Genomic DNA, 13,775 nt, shown 5'->3' on the forward strand with positions numbered 1-13,775 from the left:
TCAGGTTCCCTGTGCAGGCTAATGATCTAACTCTGTTAGTAGGAATTATCCAAATACTCCAGAGAGTTTATAAGGAACTTATGCTATGAAGGCACCATCTCAAGACCATGTTCATAGGAAAAGATGACCCTTATTACTTTTATGAAAAATGGCAGACGCCAAGGAATGATCTGGCATTCCTTAAAAAAGCTTAAAGTAGTGGTGGCCTCTGCAGAGATATCACAGGAATGGTCATATTATATATGCTGTCTATTTTAACTCTGGATCATTTAAGTGCTCCCTGAAGCCTATCAGGGGACTTACCCCTTAGGAGCCAAAAATGAACACCAGTCCAAATGGTTTGAGTGCAATCCAAAAGACCCTGCTGCCTCTGAAATTAGTATTCCAAAGTGCTATATACTTCACTGATGCTGAAATAATGAGCCTCTGCTATGGCCAGAATTTTGACAAGATGTATAAAGTTCCACTCTCAATATAAACTCCCAACAAGTCTGGTTAAAAAGAATAGACTCTCCCCATAAGGAGAGTATAATTAGTATTATTAGTATTATACTTGGGAACCCTTTTAGTTCCAATCCTTTGTAGGGGTGATCACAGACTGGGTAAGCATGTAATTTACCCCCAATTGTTTTGAGGAGGATATACTACAGAATAAACTATAGGCTTTAAAGGTATTGGCTCCTGAAAATGACATTTCTACGAGTTTCCCTGACAGGAGTCAAGGCAATCATCCTTTCTTCCCCTATCTACCTAATTCATTGTGTTACCTTATTCACCAAGAATATCCCCTCTTCTGCTACATGTGGACTCATGTAGAAGAGCTGGTAGACTTTCTAAAACACTTTCCAAAAGACATCTTTCAGAATTCAGTCTAGTGAGGGGTTACAAGAAGGAAAAAGATTGCTTTCATCATCTATGACCCTCCCATTCTTAGCTCGGTCAGCCTCCACTGTACTAAAAGACAGTAGCAAGTATTAAAAGGAAGAATGGAGAGGGGAGAGAGGCGTTCTGTGTGGCTCAGTGAGTTAAGCGTCTGACTCGAGACACTTGATTTTGGTTCAGGTCATGATCTCAGGGTCATGAAATCGAGCGCCATGTGGAGCTCTGAGCTCAGTGGGGCATCTGCTTGAGATTCTCTCTCTCTCTCTCTCTCTCTCAGCCCTTCCCCTAACTCATGCTCACTCACTCGCTCTCTCTCTCAAATAAATAAATCAAATCTTTTAAAAAGAAGGGAGAATGAGGGATCCCTGGGTGGCGCAGCGGTTTGGCGCCTGCCTTTGGCCCAGGGCGCGATCCTGGAGACCCGGGATCGAATCCCACATCGGGCTCCCGGTGCATGGAGCCTGTTTCTCCCTCTGCCTATGTCTCTGCCCTTCTCTCTCTCTCTCTCTGTGACTATCATAAATAAATAAATAAAAAAAAAGAAGGGAGAATGAAAAGCAGAGAAAAAACACAGGTGTTCCTTAGTCCAAACCACCCATTTTAAACATAATTTTTATACCGTAATGGAAAAAATTGTGATGTAACATTTATGATACTTTATGCTTTTAATAGTTCGTTATTCCTTTGTCTACTCTCATGAGAATAAAAGTTCCACGATGGCAGAACTTTGTTAATATCTAGAATGGTCTCTGGCCCCTAGTGAGCACTTAATAACTATCTGTTGAAAGAAGGGAAAAAGTGCCACATCACAACCATCTCTTCTCTACCACCAACTAGGGAACCCCCACCCAAACCACTGGCAACTTACCAAGGCTTCCACCACACAAGGACATCTATGGCGATGGAGGAGATTCATTCTGGCTTGCTGATGAACCCACTGGGCAGGAAACCGCAATGTAAGTGACAGGTAGGTGGTAGTGTTGACTAAGGACAAGGTTTCTGGCTGCCCAGAAATCTGCAGTTTTTAGAGGCATCCTAGGTGATTTTCTGCATAAACAAATTTTACACCATAAACATTTCCTTCATTGGGCAGGAACAATCTCAGAGGCTATTATAGAAAAAATGTTTCACTGTGGAATGAAAACATTTCTTTTTTTTTTTTTAAAAAAAGATTTTATTTATTTATTCATGAAAGACAGAGAAACATAGGTAGAGGGAGAAGCAGGCTCCCCATAGGGAGCCGGATGTGGGACTCAATCCCGGAACCCCAGGATCACGTCCCAAGCCAAAGACAGACGCCCAACAGCTGAGCCATCCAAGCGTCCTGGAATGAAAACATTTCTGTCTCACATGGCTTCCCTGGACTCAAATGGAACCTAAAGGAAGCACTGGGTAGAAGACACAGTACCTGGCTTATATTTAAATCCACTTCCTACACTAGTTATAATCTTAGGCAAGATAAGCAATTCCCCCATCAGCAAAAATGGGAGAATGAAAAAAATGAAAGGTTAGATACATTACTTTCTAGTGTAGTCTAAACATTTTAAGACCTTTTTTATTCATACCACAATGGGGAAAATATCAATTAATTGCCTAATACCTACTAAAATTACCTTCCCTGCACCTTTCCACTACCTGGGCAAGCCTGCCAAAGCCACTTACCAGACTTCACAACGATTTGATAACCATGTGCAGGATGTTGGTTTAAGTCTCTCCCAATTTTCTAGTAACCTCACTGGGCTAGACGGGGCTCAATATACCTCTTCACCAATGGCATGGCTTCTGATCACATCTGGTGTCACCTGTAGGATAAGAAAGAAGGAAGAAGAAACAAATGTAAGGCAGAATAGCCAAGGTTTGAGATATAGCTTCGATTTACTTTAACCACCTTAGTCAAGTAACCCAGCCCATACCATGGACCTCAGACTTTGTTTTTATCTGGCAGACTGCTGCAATACCCACAACTATTTTTCTTCCTACAACTATTTTTTAATCAGGATTCTCATATTCATTTTAAATGAGATAACTTGGGTACAGAGGCACCAAGTAACTGGCTGTCTCAAAGGGTTAGAACTCATCTATTCTAATGCTGATCTTCCTAGCTGCCTGCAAGTCTTTCCCCTCTTCAATATCCCTCCTCTGAGGGAAGATAAACTTGATTTCTTAGGGACTCTTCTGCATCTGGCAATTATGAATGACCCTCCGTTCTATAATCCTGGCTTAAAGAGTTCCCTTAAAGTGGATGAAACCTCCATCTATCTAGCCAGTGGATGGCATTTGGTTCACACTAATGAGGAAAGATAACAAAACCCTGGGCTATGGGCCAAGGCCTGCCATTCACAATCTCAAATCCCACCAGGACTCACTTTCCTTGTATGTTAAAAGGAACTGAACATATCTATTGCCTTATGAGCTGCCTGGGTTACAAAAATGATCAAAGGGCCCTAGGTAGACCAATGGCTACTCCCCTAAGATTCAACAACTAGGAGGAACGGGACTCTAAGACCTAAGACCCACACAGGATAAGTCAAAGATCCCCAAGGGTCCTTTCTTTCTAAGAAAGCAACCTACTGCCTCTAAGTTTCCCAGTCCCTAGCTGCTTAGCATGAAAAGCAACACAGAAATCTGGCAATCCAGCAATGGCTATGAAAATCAGTAGATGCAGAACGGCTGGGTGGCTCAGCAGTTAAAGTGTCTGCCTTCAGCTCAGGGCATGATCCTGGACTCCCAAGATCGAGTCCTGAAGCAGGCTCCATGCAGGGAGCCTGCCTCTCCCTCTCTCTGTGTCTCTCACGAATAAATAAATAAAATCTTTAAAAAAAATCATTAGATGCTGACAACACCAGCTAATGCAAACTTCGTTTCCTGTTACCCAGTTAGGCAGACAACCCTCGAGGCCCAGGAAAATTCAAGGAGCCGTTTCTCAGGGCTCATTTTTAACTGTTTCATTTCCCATCAGCAAACTGTCTTACAATCTACTAATCACAAGGGCCAGGCAGAAAGCTCTCCTGCCATTAAGTGGGGAAGATTTCATGCTGCCAAGCATTGGGGAAGGGGAGCAGAAGCCTTGAGGAGTTTGAGCCATCTCTTTGTTGGATAAAGTAAAGCAGTCATTACTAGAGCAGGATCTGCACACCTACAAAGTGGCAGCTGCCACTAGCAATTATTTAGCTTATTAAAGCCCATGGGGACAAGAATGGGAAAGAAATTTGTGGAGGGCATACTTGGGAAAGAAATGGTAACTGTAAATGTAAATGTGGACTCACTACTGTGAAATGCCTGCACGAAGAAGCCAAGAATAGAATAGTTAGTGCCTTTTTCTGAAGACAGAGATCTGATTTCCACCACTCCTTTCTCCCACTCCACCTGGCTCTTTTCTAAACTAAACTAACGTCTCTGGTTTCCAGCCCCCTTGCTGCCCAATTTATTTCACTTCTGTTTAGGTCAACAGATTTCAAAATAGAAATACTTTCAATGTTTGTCTAACTTTGAAAGTCCTAAATGCACACTGTGAAAAAAAATCCAGAATCCCAGAATGTTTAACACTCAGAGTATGTTCTTCCAATTACTTTCATGAACACAAACACTGATTTTTATTTTACAAAAATTGGCTGAAAACCATACTACTGCTCTCTAGCTCTTTTTCAATTAATATATTTGAAAATATTCCAAGTAAAATATTCATCTACAAGACTACTTTTTACTTTTTATTTTTAACGCCATGTTGTAATATCACATGAATACATCAAAATTTATCTACCCAAATTATTATTCATGAATAGCTAAGTTTTCTTTCCATTTTTATTGCTATGAATGTTGTAAACATTCCCAAACCTACATCTTTTAGAATATCCTTAGAATAGTTCTTCAGGATTTTAGCATATTTCAGGGTATACCCCTAGAAATGAAATTGCATGGTCAAAAGACATACAATATTTATTCTGCTACAACATATATTGCCAAACTGCCCCTACGAAGGATTACACTCAAACTGGATAACCTCACCAATACTAGTATAGCATTTTTTAATAATTGCCCATGTGATAGATATCAAATGCCATAATGCATTTTTTATGAGTACAAACATCTATCACTTAAGAGAATTACAAAGACGAGTAAGATACAGTCTCTGCCCTTGAGCTTAAATGAAGGGAGACAGACACAAACAGGTAACATTTACCATTGTCATGTTCATGATGGAGACAAATTAAAATTTCAGTTCATGGTGCTTCCTAAATTGACTCTGCATCTATTGCTAATAGAAAAGATCTAAAAAAATATTATTTGAAAGTACTCCAAGTTAAAAATCTATCTGCTAAAATTCCAAGGAGTTGTACTAATGCTAAATCACCTCAGTGGTATTTTGATGTGACTTTGTTGTTTTCCTTCATCAAGTCTAAAAGTTAAGCACCAAGTAGAAGCTGCTCAGAAAATGACCTGTCATCCCTCCGCCCAGGCAGTGAAGTGAATGAAATAGGGCAATGTATTATGGGAAAGTTTCACTTGACTCTGGGCCTGGACTTCCATCTTTCCTTTTCCTACCATTTCCAGTAAACAGTGAGCTGTAATCACTTTCTTTCAGACACCAAAAGTCTTCTCTTCCCGCAATCTCACTGCCAGGCAGATCTGCTTATACATTGTTAGGCTGCAGTAGTATCCATTCCAACTTGAAAAATACAGATAAGAATAAAAAGAAACTTTTTCAGTACCACGAGTCAGATACAGATGAGCTCAAATTGGACACTACCACAAGCATTTTAAAAGCCTATCCAACAAAGATGGATGGGTATGCAATAAAGCAAATATAGCAAATTGTTCATTGTAACATCCAGTTGGTAGGTAGATAGGTTTCAATGTACAATTTTTCAACTTCTTTATATGTATATTTGATTTTTCATAAGACAATACAGGGAAAATCCAACAAACAGCTTGAAAAACAAGGCTGTAAGGGCCTTTTGCCCTATTTTACTCCTAGAATGAGACTATATTCTTTCCTTTTTGTTTTGTTTTAGATCTAGCTTTCTTGACTTGGGAGCTCTCAACTTTTTAATGACATGAAATGAATCACAATATACCCACAGGCAGGTTCCCAAGACAATGTGTGGGAGGTTAGGGAGGGTAATGGGGAAGGCCCTAAGCTCTTGGAAGTCCAGGCTTCCTAACTGTATTAAGAAGTCTAAGTAAGTGAACATTTCAGAAACTCCATTTCTTTGTGTATTAGCATTCAGACCCTGTAAACATTTGCCTTGGCCTACCATTCTGCCTTATCTCACATCAGTTTGTTACTTTCCATATTCTCATGGCAAAGAGCTGTGTAGGAAGGGGGGGTGTCAAGGGATAAGGCACCAAGGTATGATATGGTGAACGAAGTGAATTCTTCAGGTTAGGATATAACAAAAGGAATTTCTAGAAATGAAACTCCAAACTTGATGTTGAAGTACATGGTATAACTGACTAACTGTAGGACCCTGGTGAAGGCCTTATAATCAATCTAGTTTGAAGTGTGTTCTAGCAGGCCCACCTGCAAAATAGGAAAAAGACCTGTTATAAGCAATAACAAATGAGGCAAATAAATAAATGAGTTTCTGAGACGCTAAAAATATCTTTGGTGAATGGAGAGGAACATGAAACCATCAGGGAGGCATTCTTTTTCTGTAAAGGACAGGATTTATGTGCCACCAGGTCTGATGTAGTTACTCAACTTTGCTGTCGCAGGCCAAAAAAGGCCACAAGAGGGACGCCTGGGGCTCAGCGGTTGGGGGTCTGCCTTCAGCCCAGGGCATGATCCTGGGGTCCTGGGATTGAGTCCTGCATTGGGCTCCCTGCATCTCTCTCTGCCTCTCTCTCTATCTCTCTGTCTCTTATGAATAAATAAAATTTTTAAAAAGCCACAGAGAAATATCAACAAATAACATGTGTTCCAGTATAACTGTATTTGCAAAACCAAGCAGTCCATGGGTTGTATTTACCTACCCCTGATCTAGAATGTGCAGCTCTACCTAGGAACACCATTTGAAGGATGACATGAGGAGGAGTGAAAAGGAGATGAATCTACAGATAGGAACCATTTAGCAAACACCGGGCAGTGAGGATGAGGCTCCTGATCTGTTACCCAGGCCCCACCAAGGAAGAGATGGTCAGCAGCAGCAACAATAGCAATATCTGTAAATACCAAGGACTGAAATTCAAACACAAAAATAGCATCATCTCAGAAAAACTCCTAAGACAGATACAGAACTAGAAAGAAATAGCAAGCTTCTGACCACATGCATTTTGATTAAACAGTTGACAGTCCAGAGCCTGTGGAGATCACCTTAGCAGGCACACGATAAATGTTTGTTGATGAGTCATTCATTTATTCATCCAATAAACATTTACTGAGGCCTACTAATGTGCCAGGCTGGGCTCTGGAGAAGACATTGTCCCTGCCCTCAAGGAGCTTACAGTCTAGTTGAGAACACAGGAAGGGAGACAGGCATATACACAGACAATTACAATACAACCTGGTAAGTGCTACAACACTTATCAGGTTGTATTATAATGGCCGATGTAAAATTTCTTCCCAGAGGGCGCTGCTCCAGGCTGCTGCTGGCTGTAACATCAAGAGAAGGGTGGAACAAATTATAAATATCAAAAGTTAAAGGCTTTTAGGCTATTTCAAATATTCAGGCTCTCCCTAACTCCTGATCAGAGATGGGTTTGGGAACTAGACACTGGCTTGTTGTAAAATGGGACTCCTACACTTAAAATAAGCAAAGATATCCATTAAAGAATCTTCTCAACCACCTCCTCTACAGTATAAACTCTGCTGTTTTGTTTTGCTTATTATACATCCCTTGACCACCCCCATACATGTAAGCCTCATTTAACATCTGCAACTAACAAAAGGCTGAAAAATGGAGCTTATGTATAACTGGAATAACCCAGTGTAACTGGATGGCAAGGAGCAATAAGTAACAAATCACTTGGCACTTCTAAATCCTATAAATCCCTCCCCTCACTTTTGAAAAAGTGAAAATTGGAATGTTATTAAATATATAAGATAGTACATAGCTCATGTTTTGGGAATGATAATTTAGAAAGGTTTTTAATAAATATAATTAAACAGATTCTCTGAACCACAAATAACAGACCCAGTTTCAGGAAATCTTCTAAGACATCCCACCCCAAAACCTTTAAGAATATCTATTCTAAATTACCTATATAATAAGAAAATAAATAAGAAATAAAACAAGGAGGCAATACAACTCTTCCCAACTGCTTTTCAACATCGAGTGATAATAGTAAGAGACTCCTTGAGGAGAGATTACTGGTGTTAACTAGTCATTTGGTTCAGATGGTTTTATACAAAGGATGGAATTTTTGTGTCCCATACTGTTCTTAATAAGGCCTAGGGTTTTAATGGCTCTTTTGTCCCTTTGCCAGCAAATTGAGCTGATGACATCAACAGATTGTTGCCATTTACACTGAGATCCCGGTCTCTGAGGCCACTATTTTATATGCTTAATATACTATTTTCCCCCCAAAGTCATTATATTGCTTTTGCCTATACTGTTCCATTCTGCCACTGTCAGCCCACACTCACAATGCCTTCTCATGTGTTGCAGTTTGTTCCTACTAGCATTTTACACCCCCAGAGCTTAATGTTACCTATAAATGTGGATGTTACACTATGTCCACATCCTCCTCCAGATCACTCAGAAGTATTCAAAGGAAGATCAGTCCCAGATCAGATGGGGGAGAGGGTTCTGCTTTGTGTCTTGTCTAAGTTGGTTTCTTTTTAAAGACAAGACGTTGCCATGTCTTCTTCCCACACCCATAGCCAAAGACATGGCTCTCTGTTTAAAGGAAGACAAATGTTATCACAAAGTGGATAGCAAGAATCTGACATGTATACCACAAAGCAGTTGTCTTTGGAATCACATCATTTCTTAAGACTCAATGGCAATACATGCCAGAAGTATATGTGCAACAAACCGCTTTTGTCATTTGCAATAAATGACAAGGGATAATAAATCCTTATACAGAACACACAATATACAGCTCTTACAAATACATACATTCAGACCCAAATTGAATAGTTCACAAAGGGAAGAACTAATAATTAACATTTGAGAATCCAGTCTCACCCGGAATCAGAGAAGTGGATAATAAAACAAAGATAACCATTCTCTTACATACAGGGTAGCAAAAAATTCTTCTAAATAACCAGGTACAAAAAAATGACATAATATTCTGGAATGTTACTATAGCAAGTCTTAATAATGTTCAAACTTTTTGATGAACAATTCTAATTCTGGAACTCCATCCTATAAAGAAATAACTCAAAATAGGTAAACAATAAAAACTGAATGAAAATGAAAAGACATTCATCACATCATTTAAAATACTGAAAATTTAAAAATACTTCCATACAACAAGATATCATGAAACCATTAGATGACAATTGCAAAGAATGTTTAATGTGGAAAAATGTATGTTATAATGGTAATCAAAACACAACATAAAATAGTACAAATTTATGATCAACTGTAGAAAAATGCAGGGAATGAAAAGATGTGAACACATTTATAAACACAGGGTTATCTCTAGGAGGTCAAAGTACAGATCCTTTTCCCCCAAACTTGATGGTTATCCTCAGACAAAGCTGCAATGACTATCTACCAATTTCTAGATTGAGGGAACTATTCAAACTTAAACAATGGAAGAAAAATCACAAAATAGGAAAAAGATTTGACCACTTGCTTGAATCTCTCCTAATCCAAAATTTAAATACAACAATTAAAAGGCAAACAATAGCATGGAGTATGTAACATTGCAGAAATCTGAGTAATACCCTTTATTTGAAGAACACTTTCAAACAGATAACAATAACACTAAACTAAAACTCCAACAGATAAATCAGTACAAGATCTGAACTAACATCACATGAAAGAAAATTAAACTGCTAAGAAATAAGTGGAGGAAAAAGGACTCCAAACTCACTAATAACCAAAGAAATGCAAAATTAAAATACTAGTTTTTGTCCATAACATATATATTTTTTTAAAATAAACACCACTCAATGCTTGTTTAAGTAAAAATTGGTACGACCTTTACAGAATGAAATCTGTCAATACATACTGTTAAAGGTGTTGACATAGTAATTCCACTTCAGTGAATCTATTCCAACCAATAATAAAAGAAATGCATGTATTTTCAGTATTTTATTGTAAGAAAAAAAGCAATAACCTTTCCTTTATTATTGGACATTTGTATTACCACACCAAAATATTAATAATGTGTAAGAAAAAAATCTCTACTGCAGCAAAAGACTGCTGTGTCAAAGCATTTGACCAGATCTCAAATCAGGCAAAACAAGAAGGGTGTGTCCAGTCTGCGGCAGTCGGCCATTTTAAACCCTCTGCAGAACAAAAAGCATAGAAGACAAGGGTAGATAAAGATAGCCACCCCAGTAGGCTCCCAACCAACAATTCGTTACTTTTTGTCTTCTACATATGTAACCCTGTATGAGGCACTGAGTAAAAAGTAGCCAAGTGCCAACAGGTCTCCTAGCTTAAAAAGCATAGGTAAATTGCAAACAAAATTTGAAATCATAAAAGGGTCCTTTAAATGTGAACCCTCATCTCAGGCGATTAAAGCATAATTAAGAGCACAGCATTATGGAGTCATACAACCTGGATAAAAATCCAGTTTCAGCCATCCAAATGCATGTAAAGCCTTGGACAAGTTACTTGATCTTGTGTACCCCATATTTCTCATTTGTAAAATATAAATAATAGCACTGCTACTTCATAAGATTGTCAAGGGTACTAAATGAGGTAAGGCATGTGTAAAAAGCACGTAGATCAGTACCTGGCACATAGTTTTAAGTGCTATCGACGTTTAAATTTAATTATTACTATAAGCAGAGAAATAGACCCAGGGAAGGAAAAGAACCAATATGAGATCACAGCCAGGATTACTGGGAAAGAACTGTCTCTTCAATTTTGAATCTTTGTGCTACATATTTAAGTGCTAAACTATTGTTTTTAGCGATTTACAGTAGATCCTCACTGACAGCACTCTGAGATCCACAACGGTACAGCAACCTAAAAAAAAAAATCTTCCCCCTAGGCTAAAGTTTTAGAGAAAAAAATAATTTAGAGGAAAGGATATGAACCCTGGTCACCTTCATACCATCATTACCATTTACCCAAATCCTAGGTTTAAACACAGCCAAATCCTCACCCCTATATTCTGCAAGGGGTGGAAATCAAGGGCTTCTGACCAACATAACAATTCTCACGATACTGCAATCACTGTGTTCTGCTACTCTGATGGGATGAAGAACGTGTCCAGAGCTAAGTACAGCGGCCCAAAGTCTCACAGAGCCCTCCAAATGTGTATTGCTGGAATGTGGCCTGTCTCCAATGCTTCCGTTTTCCACACACAGCCAGCTGCCGAAACCTTTGAGAGTCATCATCGCCTCTGCATTTTCAAACCCAGAGTTATCAATGGGCCACCGAAAGGCTTAGATTCTGGGTTAATTTCTAGTGGATTTGGCCACAGCCTAGGACAACTCTCACTCAGTAGATCACCCAACCAGAAAGGTAGATTCTATTTCTCTGCAGGGCTCCCTAGCCCAAGATGGCCAAGCAAAGACAACTTACCTCCCCCCTCGCCATTTTGCAATCTTAATTACACTAGGGTGCGCGCCTCCCCTCCCCGTCATTCCGTCTGAAACACGCCTGCGCTACTCTCTTCTCCCAAAGCCAACCGTCACAATGTCGTCTCAAACACGCATGCGCTACTTCACTCTCCCAACTGCGGCTGCCAACTGCGTACTAGAAACTTTGCTTTCTTAGATATGCATTTGACGTCCCCCCGCCCCCAACGCCCCAAGCTTGGGCGTGCTTACCTCCCACTCTCCCCAACTGGGGCCCCTTCCCCCTCACATCAGGCCTTCTCAAATATACGAGCTTGATCCCGCGCCTCCCCCCAACCTCTCAAATACACATGCGCAGCAACACGAGCTTCTCCTATTCCCTGCCCTCCCTCGTACGTTTCTTAGATATACACGCCTGATGCTATCTGGACGTATTTCTCGCCATAGTTGTGCCTCACTACTCAAGGAGACACACTACCAGCATTTCCTCATTGGGGTAGGTGTGATAAACTAGGGAAGTGGAATACTGGAAAGACGGCATTGCTGGTAACCACAGAGAGCAAATCTAGACGGAATCCGCCCCGGCCCCCAGGGAGGAGCTGGAGTATCCTCAGACTCCCTAATTAGATCCACCACCCAGAACAAAGGCAGAGAAAGCTCTCATAATTGGATGAGCCTAGTCCTAAAGCCAATCCTTTAAATACACTTTCTGCTGCATACGAGGAACCCCAAATTTTTAAACAGAACATTATGAAAAATACCGACGCTCATGTACCTCAACCCTAATTAGAGAGGAGAGGAGAGGAGTCTATAGCCTTTCACAGTGGAAAGTAAACGCTCAACATCCTTTTGTAGGTCTGAAACCCATGCTCTCCCCCACTTTTTCCTCCTGTGAACCGGAAGAACACACAGATCAAGGATCTCCCTGCTACGAGTTCCCTCCGCCGCCCTCCATGTTCTTTTCCTACCTCCTGGCAGAATCGAGTGTCGTAGCATGAATTCTTAGCGCTTGCTGCCGCAAGACAGGGTACAGGGAGCGGCGGCACAGAGTTCGCAGATCTAGGGCGGCTGCACAGACCAAGGTAGAACTGGACAGTCAACTGAGCGACACCCGCGCCTCCAGCCGCAGCGCTGATGCCAGTTAAAGGACTGCCTCTCCAGGGTCGCCGCAGTTTGCGTCTGGCGCATGCGCTGAGTACGCCCTCTTCTCTCCACCCCCACCCACTACCGCTTTTCCGAGGTTAACCTTTTGGCCCGCTTCACCTTTTCCCCAGGGCCCAGGACCCTAGCCTATCCTGCTTCTTCTCCTTTTCCTCTCCTTGGTCTCATCCCTTCTTTAGCCCATTTTTCCTTTGTCAATCCCTCTCCTATTCTTAGCTCAGCGTTTCATTGCTAAGTCCCCTGTTGGCTGCCTTTATTTGCTCTTTGTATTCTTTTCGTTGTAAGTTTTATTGAGATATAATTTTGTGTCATACAATGCCCCACCTTAAGGTGTACAATGCAATGGATTTTAGTATATTGACATAGTTGTACAGCCATCACCACCACTTTAGAATTTCCTTTAGAAAAAGAAACCTGGGATCCTTGGGTGGCGCAGCGGTTTGGCGCCTGCCTTTGGCCCAGGGCGCGATCCTGGAGACCCGGGATCGAATCCCACGTCGGGCTCCCGGTGCATGGAGCCTGCTTCTCCCTCTGCCTGTGTCTCTGCCTCTCTCTCTCTCTCTCTCTCTCTCTCTCTCTGTGACTATCATAAATAAAAAAAAAAAGAAACCTCACACTATTAACGTATCTTTGTGTTCTTTACATTTTTGTTTAAACATGTAATGTTTTAACATTGACATTTTTGTTTTTATAGCTGTAACAATGTGTCATTCTAACTATTTTTCCATGTTTCTAATTCTCATATTTATCTTTTTAAATAAGTGGGCATTCATTTTTTAAGTATTGTAAAATTGAAGTCAGCATATAATAATTCTTGCAGATGTAGTTACTTGCTCTTTCCACTTCTCTTCCTTTTGATAAAATTCCCCTAATCTACAATGGTTCCATCTGAAAAGAAATTCAAAAAGGCATAAGCTGTAAATTTTGAACCCTATAAAATAGAGTCTTGGGCCTACCTATTTGTCTGAACTGAGGAACTAAGCAGTTCCTCAGAAGTGGTAAAGGAGAAATTTGGAGACCTCTGGTGTATCTGCCCATTTTAGGCTAACATTCTGAGGCTCTATTTCCCTCTTTTCACTCACCT

The 13,775-nt window shown here is 40.5% G+C and overlaps 1 long non-coding RNA gene across 12 annotated transcripts in view; it reads right to left on the bottom strand.

Annotated features, from left to right (window-relative positions):
- Window positions 1-12,715, bottom strand: part of LOC129517763 (uncharacterized) — a 52,738-nt gene extending 40,023 nt beyond the window's left edge. For 6 of the 12 annotated variants that reach the window (XR_008666101.1, XR_008666097.1, XR_008666102.1 and 3 more), the window contains exons 1-3: window positions 12,499-12,715; window positions 2,545-2,684; window positions 1,751-1,929 (exon numbers count right to left, since the gene is read on the bottom strand). This is a non-coding gene — a long non-coding RNA (uncharacterized LOC129517763). Of the gene's footprint in view, window positions 1-1,750; window positions 1,930-2,544; window positions 2,685-5,424; window positions 5,549-8,532; window positions 8,721-11,534; window positions 11,555-12,498 lie in introns of those variants that run through there. The other 6 variants (XR_008666104.1, XR_008666098.1, XR_008666093.1 and 3 more) reach the window with 4 other exon arrangements.
- Between the last annotated feature and the right edge of the window lie 1,060 nt (window positions 12,716-13,775).

This window comes from Nyctereutes procyonoides, unplaced genomic scaffold (genome assembly GCF_905146905.1).
Source record: "Nyctereutes procyonoides isolate TBG_1078 unplaced genomic scaffold, NYPRO_anot_genome, whole genome shotgun sequence".
Lineage (NCBI taxonomy): Eukaryota > Metazoa > Chordata > Mammalia > Carnivora > Canidae > Nyctereutes > Nyctereutes procyonoides.